The following is a 15,817-nucleotide window of genomic DNA, read 5'->3' as shown; positions in this document are numbered from 1 at the left end:
CAAGGGGTTCCTGAGACTACAAAAGAGCAGACGCTGAGAGCTGGGTGGAGAACACTATAAGATATTCCATAGATCACATAGTCTAAGGAATTCATGAGCACAGGCATGACCCAACCCCCAAATACACATAAACTAGATACTGGTCAGCTGTTTTCATCATGTCCAGAAAGCAGTATGATGCATTCCCTATAATCTCCTTACCCAGAACATAGTTATTTGATTTTCCACACTGTACTTTATGTTTTTTTGGTTCTATTATAAGTGGTACTATTTTAATTTTAATTTTAATTTTCTTCTTTAAAAAATGTTTATTTATTTACTGAGAGAGAGAGAGAAAGCCAGGAAGGGGCAGAGAGATGGAGAGAGAAATCCCAAGCTGGCTCCCCGCTGTCAGCACAAAGCCCCATGCAGAGCTCAAACCCATGAACTGTGAGATTATGACCTGAGCGGAAACCAAGAGTGGGGTGCTTAACCAACTGAGCCACCCAGAAGCTGCAATGATCTTTTCTTTTCTGCTGTAAAGAGCTTTTTTGTTTACATTTGGTTCACAGCTTGGGAGAAGGCTCTGGGATGCTGAAAATGCTGCCTAGTGGCTGAAGGGAGAGAGTCTCAGGCACAAGTCCTGGCACCAGGGGGATGCTAGAGGGGCACTCTGAGGCTGCAGAGCTCTGGAGGCTTTCCAAGAGGAAGAGATACCTTCCCAGCCCAGCCTGGAGGTGTCCAGCCTGTGGAGGTGAGTCAGGTGGTGGCCATCTTCTTGATGCGTTTCACTTCCTTATGTAGGAAGTGGTTCTGCAGGAAGTCACAGAGATGGGCATCTGTGCAGACAGAAGCTGGGGCTCGCAGATGCAGAAGGGCCAGGTTCAGGTTCTTCTCCAGAACCCTGGCTGCTTCCGTGGCTTCCATGGTTTTATGCTACTCATCTGGGGACAGCTTCTGCACGTCCTGGAAAAGAGGCTTCCACACTTCTGTGCTGGTTTTTCATCTTCTAGAGACGTTCAGCGCCCTCCCACTTCTCCTCAGCCAACTGGCACCCACCCTCTCAAGCCACATGGTAGCAGCTGTAGGAGGCCCTTAGGTACATGTGGACCAGGTGGTTGACAGTGGCCCCCACCAGTGGAATATCGAAGAACCTGGGAGCTCATGCTTGATGGGTAATAAGGAGCTAAGCTCAGAATAGGGTGTTGGCTGATCCCAGGGGCAGAGGGTGGCAGAGAAGATGCCTCTGGAAGGTTGGGGGCAGGTGGCAGGAGGCTAGTATAAGGGGCAGCCCTGGGTTTGTTTCATCTAAATATTGTTGAAGCAAGAGACAGATTTTTGGGACCAGGGTGCACTGCCTTAATTTTAATTTTCAGTGGCTATTTTTAGTGTATACAAATAGAATTGATTTTTTTTATGTTGTGCATTGATTCTAGTAGCTTTTTGTTGTTGTTATTATATGGGATTTTTATGTAGACATTCATTGTCATGATTGTTCATTGAGACTCTGAATGACTTTTACTTATTTTTTTTTCTATACTTAATTGGCCTTATTAACAATTACCTTATTAAAATATTAAGTATTATGTAGAGTGGTTTAAATATTAAGTATAATGTGGAATGCTAAGTGATGTGGAAATGTTAGGGTTCAGAGCCTCCAGCCAAGAAAGAATTCTTAAGACCTCTTGAGTACAAAAAAGATGGTTTTATTATAGCGCAGGGACAGGTACAGGATGTAGGTACCTGAAGATTGTGAAGAGCAATTGATTATGCCTTTGGGAGTTGGGGGAAGTAAAGTTAAGGGGATGTTTCCAATAGGACCTTCTTAGGTCAAGGAAGAATCACAGGATCCTGGAAGCCTACCCATTGTCAGACTAAGGTTGTTTTTCCCTCTAGCAAAGCATTAGCATTAAAACAGTTGGGAGCTCCTGGAGGAATGTCTTATTCTGCCTGTCTTAAATGTTTGTCTATGGGCTGCAGGTTATAAGGAAACTTAATTTTATCTGCATTTCTTTCTGCCTTTGTTCCCCACATCGGTAAAAATGGGCATCCTAACCTTCTTCCAGATCTCAGGGGGGAAGACATTCAGTCTTTCACTATTAAATATGATGTTATTTGTGGGTTTTTCCAAGACCTTCTTTGAATTTTGTCAAGTGCTTATTCTTTATTTACTGAGATGGTCATATGAATTTTCTTTAGTTTGTTGATATGGTGAATTACACTTACTGATTTTCAAATGTTAAACCAAATGTTCCCTCCTTTTCTATTTTCTAGAAGAGTTTGTCTATAATCGATGCTAGTTTTTCCATAAATGCGTGATAGAATTTGCCACAAAACTGGCAAATTTGAGTATTCTTTGTTGAAATATCTGTAAGTATAAATTGGTTTTATTAATAGATATGGGGCTATCCAGGTTATCTTTTTCTTCTTGTGCAACCTTTGGTAGTTCGTGTCTAAGGAATTTGTCCATTTCTTCTAGATTTTCAAATTTATTGGCAAAAAGTTAATACTATTTTCTTACTATCTTTTAAAAAATTCTTTTTAAGTCTGTTTGTTTGTTTATTTATTTAGAGAAAGAGTGTGTGTGTGTGCGTGTGTGTGTGTGAGCAGGCACAAGTTGGGGAGGGGCAGAGAGAGAGGGGGAGTGAGAATCCCAAGCAGGCTCCATACTCCTTGCTGAGTCTTAAAACTTTGTTCACATTCTTAAATCATTTTTTAAAATGTTTATTTATTTTGAGAGAGAAAGAATACACTGGGGAGGGGCAGAGACAGAGGGAGAGAGAGAGAATCCCAAGCAAGCTCCATGCTGTCAATGCGGAGCCTGATGGGGGGCTCAATCTCACGAACTGTGAGATCATGGCTTGAGCAGAAATCAAGAGTTGGATGCTTAACTGACTGAGTTACCCAGGCACCCCTTATTATCATTGTAATACCTGTGGGTTCTGTAGTGATGTATCCTCTTTCATTCCTGATATTGGGAATTTGTGTCTTCTCACTTTTTTTCTTGATCAGTTTAGGTAGAAGTTCATCTCATTTATTGATCTTTTCTAAGAATCAGCTTTCAACTTCATTGATTTTTCTCTCTTGGTTTTTCTCTTTTTTCAATTTCATTTGGTTCTACTCCTTATGTTTCCTTCTTTATACTTGCTTTTGGTTTAATTTGCCCTTATTTTTCTACTTTCTTAAGGTGAAAACATCACTGAGGCTTTGCTTCTTTTCTAATACAAGCATTTAATCTGATACATTTCCCCTATACACTTCTCTAATAGGATCCAAAAATTTTGATGCATTGTTTTTCTTTTTATTTACCTTAAATTAAAAATATTTTGTAATACTTTTAGCTTTCTCTTTGACTAATGGTTTATTTAAAAGAATGTTGTTTAATTTCCAAGTATTTTGGATTTTCCAGATAGGTTATTTGTGATGAGAACAATTAAGATACAGTCTTCTGGTAACTTTGAAGTTTATAGTACAGTATTGTTGACTATTATCAGTGTGCTGTGCTAAGATCTCCAGGATTTATTTATTTACTATTTGCAAGTTTGTGCTCTTAAGCAACATTTCCCCAATGCCCAGCCCCTGGTAATCACCATTCTACTCTGTTTTTATGAGTTCAGCTTTTTTATTTTAAAATTTTTATTATTAATTAATTTATTGATATAATTGGCATGTAACATTATATAAGTTTAAGGTGTTCAACATGGTGATTTGATATATTTATATATTACAATTTGATTACCACTGTAGTGTTAGCTAATACCCCATCAGCTCACATAAATATAATTTCTTTTTTTTTGTTTGTTTTGGGAATAATTAAGATATAGTTTGATTAGCAAATTTGATGTTCATAATACAGTATTGATTCCTATAGTCACTACTATAGAAGTTCAAATTTTTAAAATTAAAAAAATTTCTTAAATTCCAGTATAGTTAACATTATAGTGTTGTATTCGTTTCAGGTGTACAATACAGTGATTCAACAATTCTATACATTACTCAGTGCTCATCAAGATAAGTGTACTACTAATCCCCTTCACCTATTTCACTCGTCTTCCCACCCATCTTCTCATTCGTAGCCACTTGTTAGTTCTCTATAGTTGAGGGTCTGTTTTTTGGTTTATCTCTCCTTCCCCCCCACCCCACCTTTGTTCATTTGTTTCATTTCTTAAAAACACAAGAAACAAGTGTTGGAGAGGATGTGGAGAAAAAGGGACCCTTGTGCACTTTTGGCAAGAATGCAAACTGGTGCAATTACTGTGGAAAACAATATGGAGTTTCCTCAAAAAATTAAAAATAGAACTACTCTATGATCCAGTAATCACAGTACTAAGTATTTTTACCCAAAGAATAAAAAAACACTAATTTGAAAGGATATATGCATCTCTAAGTTTATTGCAGCATTATTTACAATAGTGAAACTATGGAAGCAGCCCAAGTGTCCATTGATAGATGAATGAATAAAGATGTGGTATATATATATATATATATATATATATATATATATATATATATATACACATACACACACACACATACACACAATGGAATATTATTCAGCCATAAAAAAGAATGAAATCATACTATTTGCAACAACATGGATGGAGTTAGTATAATACTAAGTGAAGTAAGTTAGAGAAAGACAAATATCATGATTTCACTCATATATGGAAATTAAGAAGCATGTTTGATTTTTTAAAATTCCACATGTAAGTAATGTCATACAGTATTTGTCTTTCTCTGTCTGATTTAATTTCATTTAGCATAATGCCCTCAAGTTCTTTCTGATTTCATTTTATTTTCACTATTGACATACAAGTGATATCTCTTCTTTAAAAAGTTTTAGTTGTGCTAGACTTTCTTTCTTTTTTAATGTTTATTTATTTTTGAGAGAGTGAGTGCAAGCAATGGAGGGGCAGAGGGAGATGGAGACAGATGATTCAAAGCAGGCTCTGTGCTAACAGCAACGAGCCCTTTGCAGGGCTCGAATTCACAAACTGTGAGATCATGACCTGAACCGAAGTTAGACACTCAGCCAACTGAGCCACCCAGGCGCCCCTCGATTTTTCAATATATACTTTTAATTTACCACAGTCTATCTTCAAATAGCCCAAGTACGTTGTTATGAAGTGCTTAGGTATAACGGCACCCCATCCCAAAAGTGCAAGATTTGTATATTGAAAATATATGAAATACTTAGGAATAAGTTATAGTATTTCTTACTTCAAGAAAACTAGCATAACTACTTTGTGGTTGGAGAATATTCTCTAAATGATTGCAATCAAGTTATTTTTATTTTTTTCATTCTTCTTTCTTTAGGCTTTATCAACTTCCTGTGGTGAGTGCTTAACTTGTTTACTGTCAGTCTTTCTTAGTTCCTAATAACTGTATCTAAAGTTATAAACTCCTCTGAAGTTGTTCTTTTATCATTCCACAAGTTTTTTACAGCATTTTTATTTATTTTAAATCTGAATATTATAGTTACCATTGTGATTTCTTCATTAGTCTATAAATTAAAAGTGTATTTCTAATCTCCAAATGTATGAGTTTCTTTCACTTTGTTGTTATCTAATTAAGTTGCACTATAATAAAATATTGTGATCTAAGTGACAAATTCTTTGGAAATTCTTGAAAATTCCCTGTTGCTTTTCAGTTCAACTTGTGCAACTGTTTCGTATGTACTTGGAAAGAAAATTTGTTTATTTGTTGCATACAAGATCGTATATCTCTGTATCATCTATTCATCATCTATCATCAAGTATCTATAAAATCAAACTTATTAATTATTAACTCTTCTACATCCTTACCAATATTTTTGTCCCCTTGATTTATCAATATCTGAAAGAGGTGAGCATGGTATATTGATTACATTGAACGCCCTGCATAATGACCTCTGTGAAACTGTGACTTTGCAGCTCCTCCCATCAAGAGGTCTAATCTATTTCCCCGTGTGGTGACTTTGGGTAGGCCTTCTGCGTTCATTGGCCAACAGAACACAGTAGAAGTATTGATGCACCTATTCTGAGCCTAGATCCCAGTACTGTGTGTGTCTGCTTTCTCTCTGGAACCTCTACCATGCCATGCAAACAAGCCCTGGCCAGTCTGCTAGAAGATGAGAAACTTCATGGAGCAAAGATAAGTCATCTTAACTGCTCATCTTGCACTTGAATTAATTAGCTGATGAGCACATTCATGAATAACAATAACTGACAATTATCTTAAGCCAGAGAGTTTGGGGGTAATTTTTATGGAGCAATAACCAACTGACACATAGCATTAACATTTCCCCTGTAATTATGCAGTTGTCAATTTTTCTTTATACTTTTGGTACTTTTACTTTTTATATGTTTGAGGCTATGAATTCAGGTGTATGTAATTTTATGATTTCTTATCATCTTTGTGTTTTACATCTTTTACCAATGTAAGTGTATCTTGTATTCATGTGAAATGCATTCCCTGTAAACATCACATTTATATTTTGAGCAATATGAACATTGATGTAGCACTTTTCTTTGGGTTGCTTTTTGGCTGGTATGCTTTTTGCCCCAACTCATATATATTTAAATGCTCTGTGGATTTTTGTTCTGATTGTGTCTTCTTATGTGTGGTCCACCATTCCTTTGCTTTTTGTTGTCTCTTTCTGTGTTTTCCGTTGAATTATCAAGTCCTTCCACTTTGTTCTTTTGTTATCTGTTTGAAAATTCAGATTTCAAAAAGCTAATAAGTAATATCTTGCTTTTTCCTCTTGTGTGTTCTGAAGCAACTGAGAGAGAGACAAGAGAGTAAGGCAGACAGAGGTCAAATACCACCTGTATTACTAACAAAGGTTTTGGAGAATGTGACTCTAAGTCTGTTGTCTCTGAATTAGGCAGAATTACCTGGTCCCTAGTAGTGCTGAGTAACCACAGAACTCCTTCCTCAGGGACAAACAAAGTTGAGCAGAACAGAATGTATGTTCTTTCCTGATAAGCAGATCCCAAGGGAGGAAGAAGATTAGAAGGGGCTGAGCTAAGCATTCAGTTATGTTGGAGGAGGTCATCGAGAGGATATGACCACTGTTGACTCACGAGCTGGATCTGGGCAGTTAGAGGCTCCTCACTCTCTCCCTGTCCTTGGAATGTATGTTCTGCCCACCATTCCCAAGTGGGAGTTGTTCCAAGGACATAGCCTTATGAGAGTAAAGGGTTGTTGAGACCATCTGGGCAGTATACATGACTGAAACCAGTTAAATCCTCCATTTAAACTTCTAAGAGTCCGGCGGGCAGGTATGGAAACTTTCTTGTCTTATGGCAAGCCTCCTATGCAGGTTTCCTTGCTTATTAAGACTGTTACCTGCCGGTCTGGAGTAGGCTGGCTCTTTCTTTAGTCTCTCCTTGCCCTCAGTGTACAGGGGCCGGTTTGCAAACCAACAAGTTGCCTTTCCTAAACTATCATTCAGAGAAGTAATTTTGACTCTCCCAGACAAGAGTGAGAAGGAGTGGCCCGAGTGCCCAGGAATACTATTTTAATAAAAATCACCCCTAGAAACACAAGTGGAGGCATAGGTATTCTTAGAAAATAAATAGTATATTCCACATCTGTTCTCTTAGTTATTATGCCCACATTTTTAGTATATCTTTCCTATGGCTGTTGTAACAATTACCACAAATTAGGGGGTTTAAAACAACACACATTTATTCTTGTACCGTTCTAGAGGCCAGAAGTCTGATAGCAGTATCCTGGGTGACAGCAGGGTCATGCTTCTTCCAGGTGCTCTTGGGCATGGATCTCTTCCTTTTCTTTTCCACCTCTGAGACTTCCATCGTCAAAGGCAGATGTTTAGCGTCTTGCTTTGGTCATTACACTGACTCTGTCTCTGCTCTCATCACATTTCTTATGTGGACACTTATGATTACGTTTAAGACCCACCTGAACATTCCAGTGTTGTCCCGTCTCGGGATCCTTAATCCCAGCTGCAACGTCCCTTTGTCATATAAAATAATATTCACAGGCTCTGGAGATTCGGACATGGCTGTCTCTGAGGGCCATTACTCAGCCTAGCGCCCATATATAGTTAACATTTTTATTTCTCCAACAAGTCTAAACTTAGAGCCTCCTTTCTGTCCTTCTCCCAAATAAGCCGGGACTTAATGTTGTTGTCTATGATTTTTAATTCTAACATTTTAAAATGTACACATTATGGTTATTTGACTATTATAAATATTTACTGAGATTACCAATGTGCTTTTATGATGTCTACTTACTACTTTTTGCATATCATTCCTTTCTTCTGGGTTCATTTTCCTTGCATCTCAAGTATGTTTTTTAGAAGTTAGTTTATTCCGATTTTTATCTTTCGATAAAAATTTGTATCTAAAATTGTTTTTAATCCACCTTCACTTTCAATTTAATTTAGTTGATTATAGAATTTTAGGTTCATGATATTGTTTTTTTCCTCAGAATTGTACCACAGTTCCTAGCAGAGAACTAGAACCTCTGGATGAATGAATGAATTTGGCAGACATTAGGAAAATAGAATAGTGAAAATAATCCTGGATTAGGGGTCAGAAAAACTGTCCTTAAATGCCAGATCTTCTACTTATTACAATTAGGCTTTGGAAAGCCATTTAACATAATAATCTTACTTGAAAATTGGAATAATAGTCTTCACCCTAATTCACAACATCCTTGTCAGTCTTAAAAAAAATAGTGAATTTGCAAATTATGTATGGTGAAATTGTACAGCTTCTTAGTAATTGATTATTATTATGATTTAGAATTGTTGATAAGGTTGGTTTATTTTTCATTGCTATACAATAGAATTATATATGTTTCACAGACGTAAGTCTCAACTGTGGAATTTAAGTAGATCAATTCATAAAAAGTGTACTGCCCCAGCATAAACAGACATTGTATAATTAAAGATTCTCCTCTAGTATATCAATATAGTGCTTTCATTATGATGGTTTTTGAAATAACTTTAAGTATAAATGCTTAATTGGAAAACTTGATATCCTTTGCAGTAATGTTTTCTTGACAGGAAATTATTTATATGAGATTATTTTAGCAAATTGATTACATATGTAGTTTAGAATGAATAATGACCCAGAATCCATAATGGTTAGAAACATTTTTTTCCCTTTGCATTGCTATCAGTCACACCAAGCATTTTATCCTCACAGAAAAGATTTTCAAAGAAGCTATTAGAGATGAGGTTGAGGGAACAAGATGGATTTGTTTTGGCATAAGGATGGAGTTAACTCTTCCATATCCTACAAAGACACAAACACACACACATATGTTTTAATAGAAGAGTCATCTAGTTAAATTATTCTTGTCTGTCTTGGTGGTGTTTGCTCAGCTACTTAGAGAAACTGGTTATCTGCAGATTATCATCCCTATCTCTTTGTCACCCCCTGAAATTGAGGAGAAATTATTTCTGTTTTTGCCTGGTCACACTCAGTTATGTTTGATGGGCCTCCTCAGAGTTTAAATTGATCAGTTTCCTAATCCTCCACTTTGAAATAAAATACTCAGCTGTTATTGGTTCCCAACATAGATATTAGAAATGCTTATTGGTCTGTAAGGCTTTCTTCCACACTTTGGCACAAACACCTCATTTACCAAAGTGGTTATAATGGTGGAAATAGAAGCTAAAGCATCAGTTCATAATGGGTAGAAGGAGGTGGGTAGCAGCTGGGTTTAGCAGGTTGATTGCTATTTGTCCCCTTGGGCATTTTCCAGAGAAACCTTTAAGATTTATTCTCATCATGTTGCAGAGGCATGAACCTAAGGGACTGCCACTTAATGTCCCAACTAGAGACCAATTTTCTTTGATATTCATTGGGATGGACACAGGTACAACTTTACCCCTCAGATTTTAGGTCTCAAACTACTAATAACCTGTTTACAATTGCTTTTATATTTTTTCAGCTAATCTTGGCATGTTAAGGGTTCTATTGCCATGAGCACAGTGATTGGTACAGAAGAGAGGAAAGTAAACACTACATGTAAAATGAATGAAAACTTTTAATTTCTTCTTTTAAAAAAATTGAACTACTATTTTTTTAGAGGCCAAGATAAAGTGTCTCACTCTTGATTTTGGCTCAGGTCGTGATCCAAGTGTCATGGGATTGAGCCCCGCATGGGACTCCGCACTGAGCATGGAGCCTGTTTGGGATTTTCTCTCTCTCTCTCTCTCTCTCTCTCTCTCTCTCTCTCTCTCTCTCCCCCCCTGTGTTCCTCTCCCCTGCTTGCATGAATGTGAATTCTCTCTCTCTCTCTCTCTCTCTCTCTCTCAAAAGGATGTTTAAGCTAAAAAACCAATTAATTCTTGTAGTGCTTATGTATCTTTACTACCTTGTTACCATATTAGTGTCATGCTATCTGAGTTTTAATCTATCTAGGAATTACCTTGTGTGTCTTTTTTATTAACATTTTATTCTTTGATCTCAATGTTTCAAAGTCTGAAAATTTTATCAATTCTTTTGTAGGCTTGTTTTTGGAGTCTCAATGTGATATTTTAAAAAGATCTCTGACCAAGAACGTTTTATTTGAGTCTTTTATAAACATCCTGGTTTTAAATATCTGCTATCTAAACAACAATCAATTTTGGAAAGAATAAAAAGCCAATGGAGTCAATTATTCCTTTGCCCAAACTCCAAACTGGTAATCTTCAATTATGATATTAGTTTTCTCTAATTATTTAAAGCTTTGGCAAAAGTATTGTTGGGTACGAAAGTTGACATGAAGCCTGCCTGCCTCTCTTTCTTTCATCTTTCTTTTCTTTCTTTCTTTTTTCTTTCCTTTTCCTTTTCCCTTTCCCCTTTCTTTTCCTTTCCTTTCCTTTCCTTTCCTTTCCTTTCCTTTCCTTTCCTTTCCTTTCCTTTCCTTTCCATCTTTCCCTTTCTTCCTTTCCTTTCCTCCTTTCCTCTCTTCCTCTCTTCCTCCCTTCTTCCCTCCCCTCCCTTCCATCCTTCCTTCCTTTCTCTGCATTTCACAAAGATGTTCAAGGTTCATTCTCCCAATATCACTTATTGCATTAAAACGTGGATGTGTTTAATCGCATTAAAATACCACCTATCTAAGATAGTTATATTTCCATTTAAAATGACCAGATGCAGTGGTTTGCTCTAAAGTCCACATTTACTTTGAAATAAGAATAATGCCACCAGAGTGAAATTTTAAAATAGGCTTTGGCACAATCATTAAGCCATCATCCAGCCCAGGTATGTTGGCAAGAATGCTGGTATTTAGGAAACTCTTCTGGTCCTGACTCTTCTGCCCATCTAGTATTATTACTTCTTTAGCCTAAAGTCACCACCACAAGGTGAGAAACTTGGTCATCTAAAGAAGCCACCCAGGCCCTCTTTTTTACATCACCTAATCCTAATTTTCTACCTAGCACTTACCACTCACTAGAGATTTTCCTTGTTTGTTTTGATTATCCTCTTAGAATTTAAGCTTCGGAGGTGTTATCTGTCTTTCTTTATGGCTGAACAGTCAGCATCTAGAAGAGAGTCAGGAATATACCATATGTCATTGAATCTAAGATGACATCAATTGTAAGATACACCATCACTTCCTGTATGTCAGAATTTAAAAATGCTGCCATTTAAACTATGGGACATGCTGTCTTGTCACGTTAGACTTTTTGTTTTAATTTACTGAGAAGCTCTTTTAGATTTACTTAGAAAGACCATAGATTTATCATATATATTAGTGTACACACTCTAAAAATGAGAATATAAGCAAAATAAATCGGTTAAGCTATTATTTTTTTTTTTAATGTTTATTTCTGAGACAGGGAGAGACAGAGCATGAGTGGGGAGGGGCAGAGAGAGAGGGAGACACAGAATATGAAGCAGGCTCCAGGCTCTGAGCTGTCAGCACAGAGCCCGACGTGGGGCTCGAACCCACAAACTGTGAGATCATGACCTGAGCTGAAGTCAGTCACTCAACCAACTGAGCCACCCAGGCGCCCTGGTTAAGCTATTCTTGAAACAACTTGAAGTGCAAGTTTTCAGTATTAATATTCAATGACATGTTGCCAGTATACAGTATTTCCCACACCTTACCATTGTCTGTGCCATCAAGAGTGTCAGTGAAGCAGTATTTCTTGAAAGATCGCTTCATTATTGTCTTTGAGATTTTCTTCCCAGAAGGTGACATTCAGTGTGCAAGTTTTGGTGCTTATGATAGTCAAAGCCTAGTAGACAGCAACTCTAAGACCGACCCTGATTTCAGAAATTTCAAAATGTGAAAAAAATATACATCTTAAAGTTTCAAAAATAGGGTTGGGGGTACTCAATGAATAGTTTTTGAATATTTCTTTTTCTTTAATGTTTATTTTTGAGAGAGAGAGATACAGAGCACAAGCTGGAGAGGGGCAGAATGAAAGGGAGACACAGAATCTGAAGCAGGCTCCAGGCTCTGAGCTGTCAGCCTAGAACCGACGTGGGGCTTAAACTCATGAACCACCAGATCATGACCTGAGCCAAAGTTGGACACTTAACCAACTGAGCCACCCAGGCGCCCCTCAATAAATAATTTTTGAATACTTGAATAAATGACTGTTGTCAACTCTCCATGTTCTTGAGCAAGCCAGTTTTTCCTTGAGCCTTATTTTGAACAATTTAAAAAATAAACAAAAACCAAAACTCTGATCAACCTACTCTTCAAGGGTTCAAGGTTCTAGGGCAAACAGTAAGACTCCCTCCACTCAGCTGTTCTTTCAGATAATTAATAAGAGGTGCCAGACCACAGATCAAAAGATGTGTTATGTGAAGCCTGAGGATTTTTGCCACGTTAGGCTGGCCCCTTTCTCTCTCCCTGGTTGTTGGTGGTTAGTATATAGTACACAGAGCACCGTCATCAGAGAGAAAGGAGCTAATCAGTGAGAGGATTTACACACAGGAAGAAATGTATGCCTAACCTCTATATAGCTCAGTTCCCAGGATGTAGAGAAGGGATGGCCTCTGAATTCATTGCCAAGGTTACAAAGTACTTGGAGGGGCCAGTGACCAGGCCTCTTGTTGCAGCCATGGGAAATTCTCTATCCAACATGGGGGTACCTGGCCTAGCTGCAGGTGATCCAATGGGCAGAAATTAAAAAATCTTGGTTGTTAAATAAGATCTGTCTGTACATAGTCCTCAGAATCCTAACTCCAGATGTGACTGAATTGCCACTTTGTAAATACAGAATTGCTCTTTTATAAACCAGAAGCCAATGCCTACAAACTGGGGAGGTAACTTCATGAACCCCAGATAACCTGTATATATGCATACCACCCAGCTAAAAATATCTATAGGCTCTACCCAGCATGGCTACTTACACCAATTCATCTCCATGGCCTTACACATACTATACATCTCACTATGTTTCAGGAAGCCCTATCTTGGATACAGTGACCTCCTGCACATCAGTCAAAGGACTGAAACTAGAATAGGAAAATCAGGATTGGTTTCTACTTTGTTTCTTCTACTACTGAAAGTATCTGACTCTATTGTAATTAATTGCTTCCTGCCTGTTTCTTTCCCTAGGTTATGAGATACGCCCCAGAGAACTGAGGAAGAACAATGGAGTACATTATTAACTAAAATCAGTGCATAATTTTATTTTTTTTAAGCATTCTGGAACAGATAATTTATCACAGTTTGATGCCTCAGGAAACATTTCATTTTGGTTATATGACACAGAGAGAAGCTCTCTTAAACTTCCCCTACAGACTCCTTCGTATATTTGGTATGATGTTAATCCTTTAGGCTGGTGTGGGAATCTTCTCTTCTTAGCAAAATTTGAATTTCTACTTCTAGATTAGAGTCAAAGAAGGATTAGAAAGATGTTCATTTTAATATTTAAAGACCACTTTAGGAATACTTACAATATCCTGCTAGTTATGAATGTATTGCATTTACTAAAAATTGCTAAGTACCTTGCCAAATTTTTGTTAATATTATAATCAAAGGTACTTAGTTACTGGTATTTCTGCAGCCACTGAAAATGCCATGCAATTATATACAGAATATATTTTCTCTTTTGAAACTGAAAAGCCCTAGAGGTTCAGACTAATGGCTGTGCTCTTCCAGATACATTATTCATTGTAAACTAGCTTTCCAGAATCCTACATTATGGAAAACTAATTACCTGTCACATTTTTAAACACATGTATACTAATACATATTAAGAGCATTTTGAACAATCTTTCATTCCTAGTCAACTGTTTTTTGCTGTGTGTGTGTGTGTGTGTGTGTGTGTGTGTGTGTGTGTTTAACCGTGAAGGCAAAGTTTACAAAATAGAAAAATAACAAATTAGGAAAATTTGACACAATTCATTATTAGAGAATGATAAGTAAGTAAAATGGAGGATGAGTAAGAGATCTACATGCTGAATCAACTGTTAAAATGTAAGTCTTTCTTGCTTTTGATTTTGTACAGATGCCAGCCCTGAAATGGAGGTGGTAAGAGATGTGTTTCCCAGTTGAGGACATGAAAGACACCACTCACCAGTTGTGGGCAATACCTACGAGGGGATTAGATGGGAACTTTTGCTACATGCCCTGCTCCCCACATATGAAAGTTTCCCAAAGCATAATATATCCAATTATATGCCTGGATGGGGTTTTCAGGTCACCCCAGACCAGTCTTCTGTCAGTAAGTTCATTATTTGGTGTAGTTTTTAGGGAAAGATATTCAAAACTAGTCTCAAGTACAAGTGTTCAAAAACCCTGGGGAGTCCTGAACAAATTCAGAGAAAACTTAAATAATAACAAATCAGGTACAATTGTATTAGAAATATCTAGAATACAGATCTCCTCCAGTCAAGCTCTCTCCATTTGTTCTACCACCCTGTACTGAGATCTCATTAAATTTAGAACGCAGTTAAAATCCTGCAAAATTTTATATGAATTGTCCCCTGCCACCCTATCTAATTAGTTCCTACTACTCTCTCCTAGTGTTCCTGGCTTCCTCTACTTCAACTATCAGAAGGTGCCTGCAATCACTGCATCCCTTACATAGTAAGTACAGTAAAACCTTGGTTTATGGGCATAATTGTTCCAGAAACATGCTTGTAATCCAAAGCACTTGTATATCAAAAGCAAATTTCAAAAACCTTTGGTTCAGTGGTGATCATGTGACATTCGGCATCACTTACTACTCGTATTGTTAAGACATTGCTCATTTATCAAGTTAAAATTTATTAGAAATGTTTGCTCGTCTTGCAGAACACTCGCAGAACAAGTTACTCACAATCCAAGGTTTCATTGTATTTAATAAATGTTTTTACAAGTTTACAAAAAACAGAGAAGTTTCATATATATATTTGTGTGTGTGTGTGTGTATATATATATATATATATATATATATATATATATATATGTTTGCATGCACATATGTGTGTGATTATTTGAATAGTGGTGTTTTATAGTTTTCAAAGTACGTTTACTTATTTCCTTTGATTTCTATCTTGTTTCCAGAAACTTCCTAACAGTTTCTTTCTGTCAGTTCTCTAAAAACTCATTAGATTATTAGGGCATAAGTAGTTGGTAGAAATAATTAATAAAAAAAAAAACCTGACTCAATCAATGCAGCTTGTTGGGGGTATTGAAAAAATAATTTAATCCAAAAATCGATGGGAAAAGTTCATTTATTGCTGTCAGGAAATACATGAAAAAGTCAGTGACTTCAGTTAGGAGAGTCAGACAGAAAGTCCTGGAAACAAGGTTAAGACCAAGTACACAGATGCAGGATGGAGGGACGCAGCTAGCCAGGATTCAATTCATGTAAGGTGAAGAAACTGCATTTAAGGAAACCTTGTGAATCATAAGACAACAGCCTCAGACCAGAGCAAAAAGTCATGCA

At 37.0% G+C, this 15,817-nt stretch overlaps 1 long non-coding RNA gene across 4 annotated transcripts in view; it reads left to right on the top strand.

Annotated features, from left to right (window-relative positions):
• Positions 1–15,817, top strand: part of LOC111561335 — a 39,029-nt gene that overhangs the window by 3,059 nt on the left and 20,153 nt on the right. For 2 of the 4 annotated variants that reach the window (XR_006600585.1, XR_006600586.1), the window contains exons 2-3: positions 552–733; positions 13,498–14,973. This is a non-coding gene — a long non-coding RNA (uncharacterized LOC111561335). Of the gene's footprint in view, positions 1–551; positions 734–10,168; positions 10,624–12,390; positions 14,974–15,817 lie in introns of those variants that run through there. The other 2 variants (XR_006600584.1, XR_006600583.1) reach the window with 2 other exon arrangements.

Source organism: Felis catus, chromosome B4 (genome assembly GCF_018350175.1).
Source record: "Felis catus isolate Fca126 chromosome B4, F.catus_Fca126_mat1.0, whole genome shotgun sequence".
NCBI classification, from domain to species: Eukaryota; Metazoa; Chordata; class Mammalia; order Carnivora; family Felidae; genus Felis; species Felis catus.
This window is presented reverse-complemented; position numbering and strand designations above follow the sequence as displayed.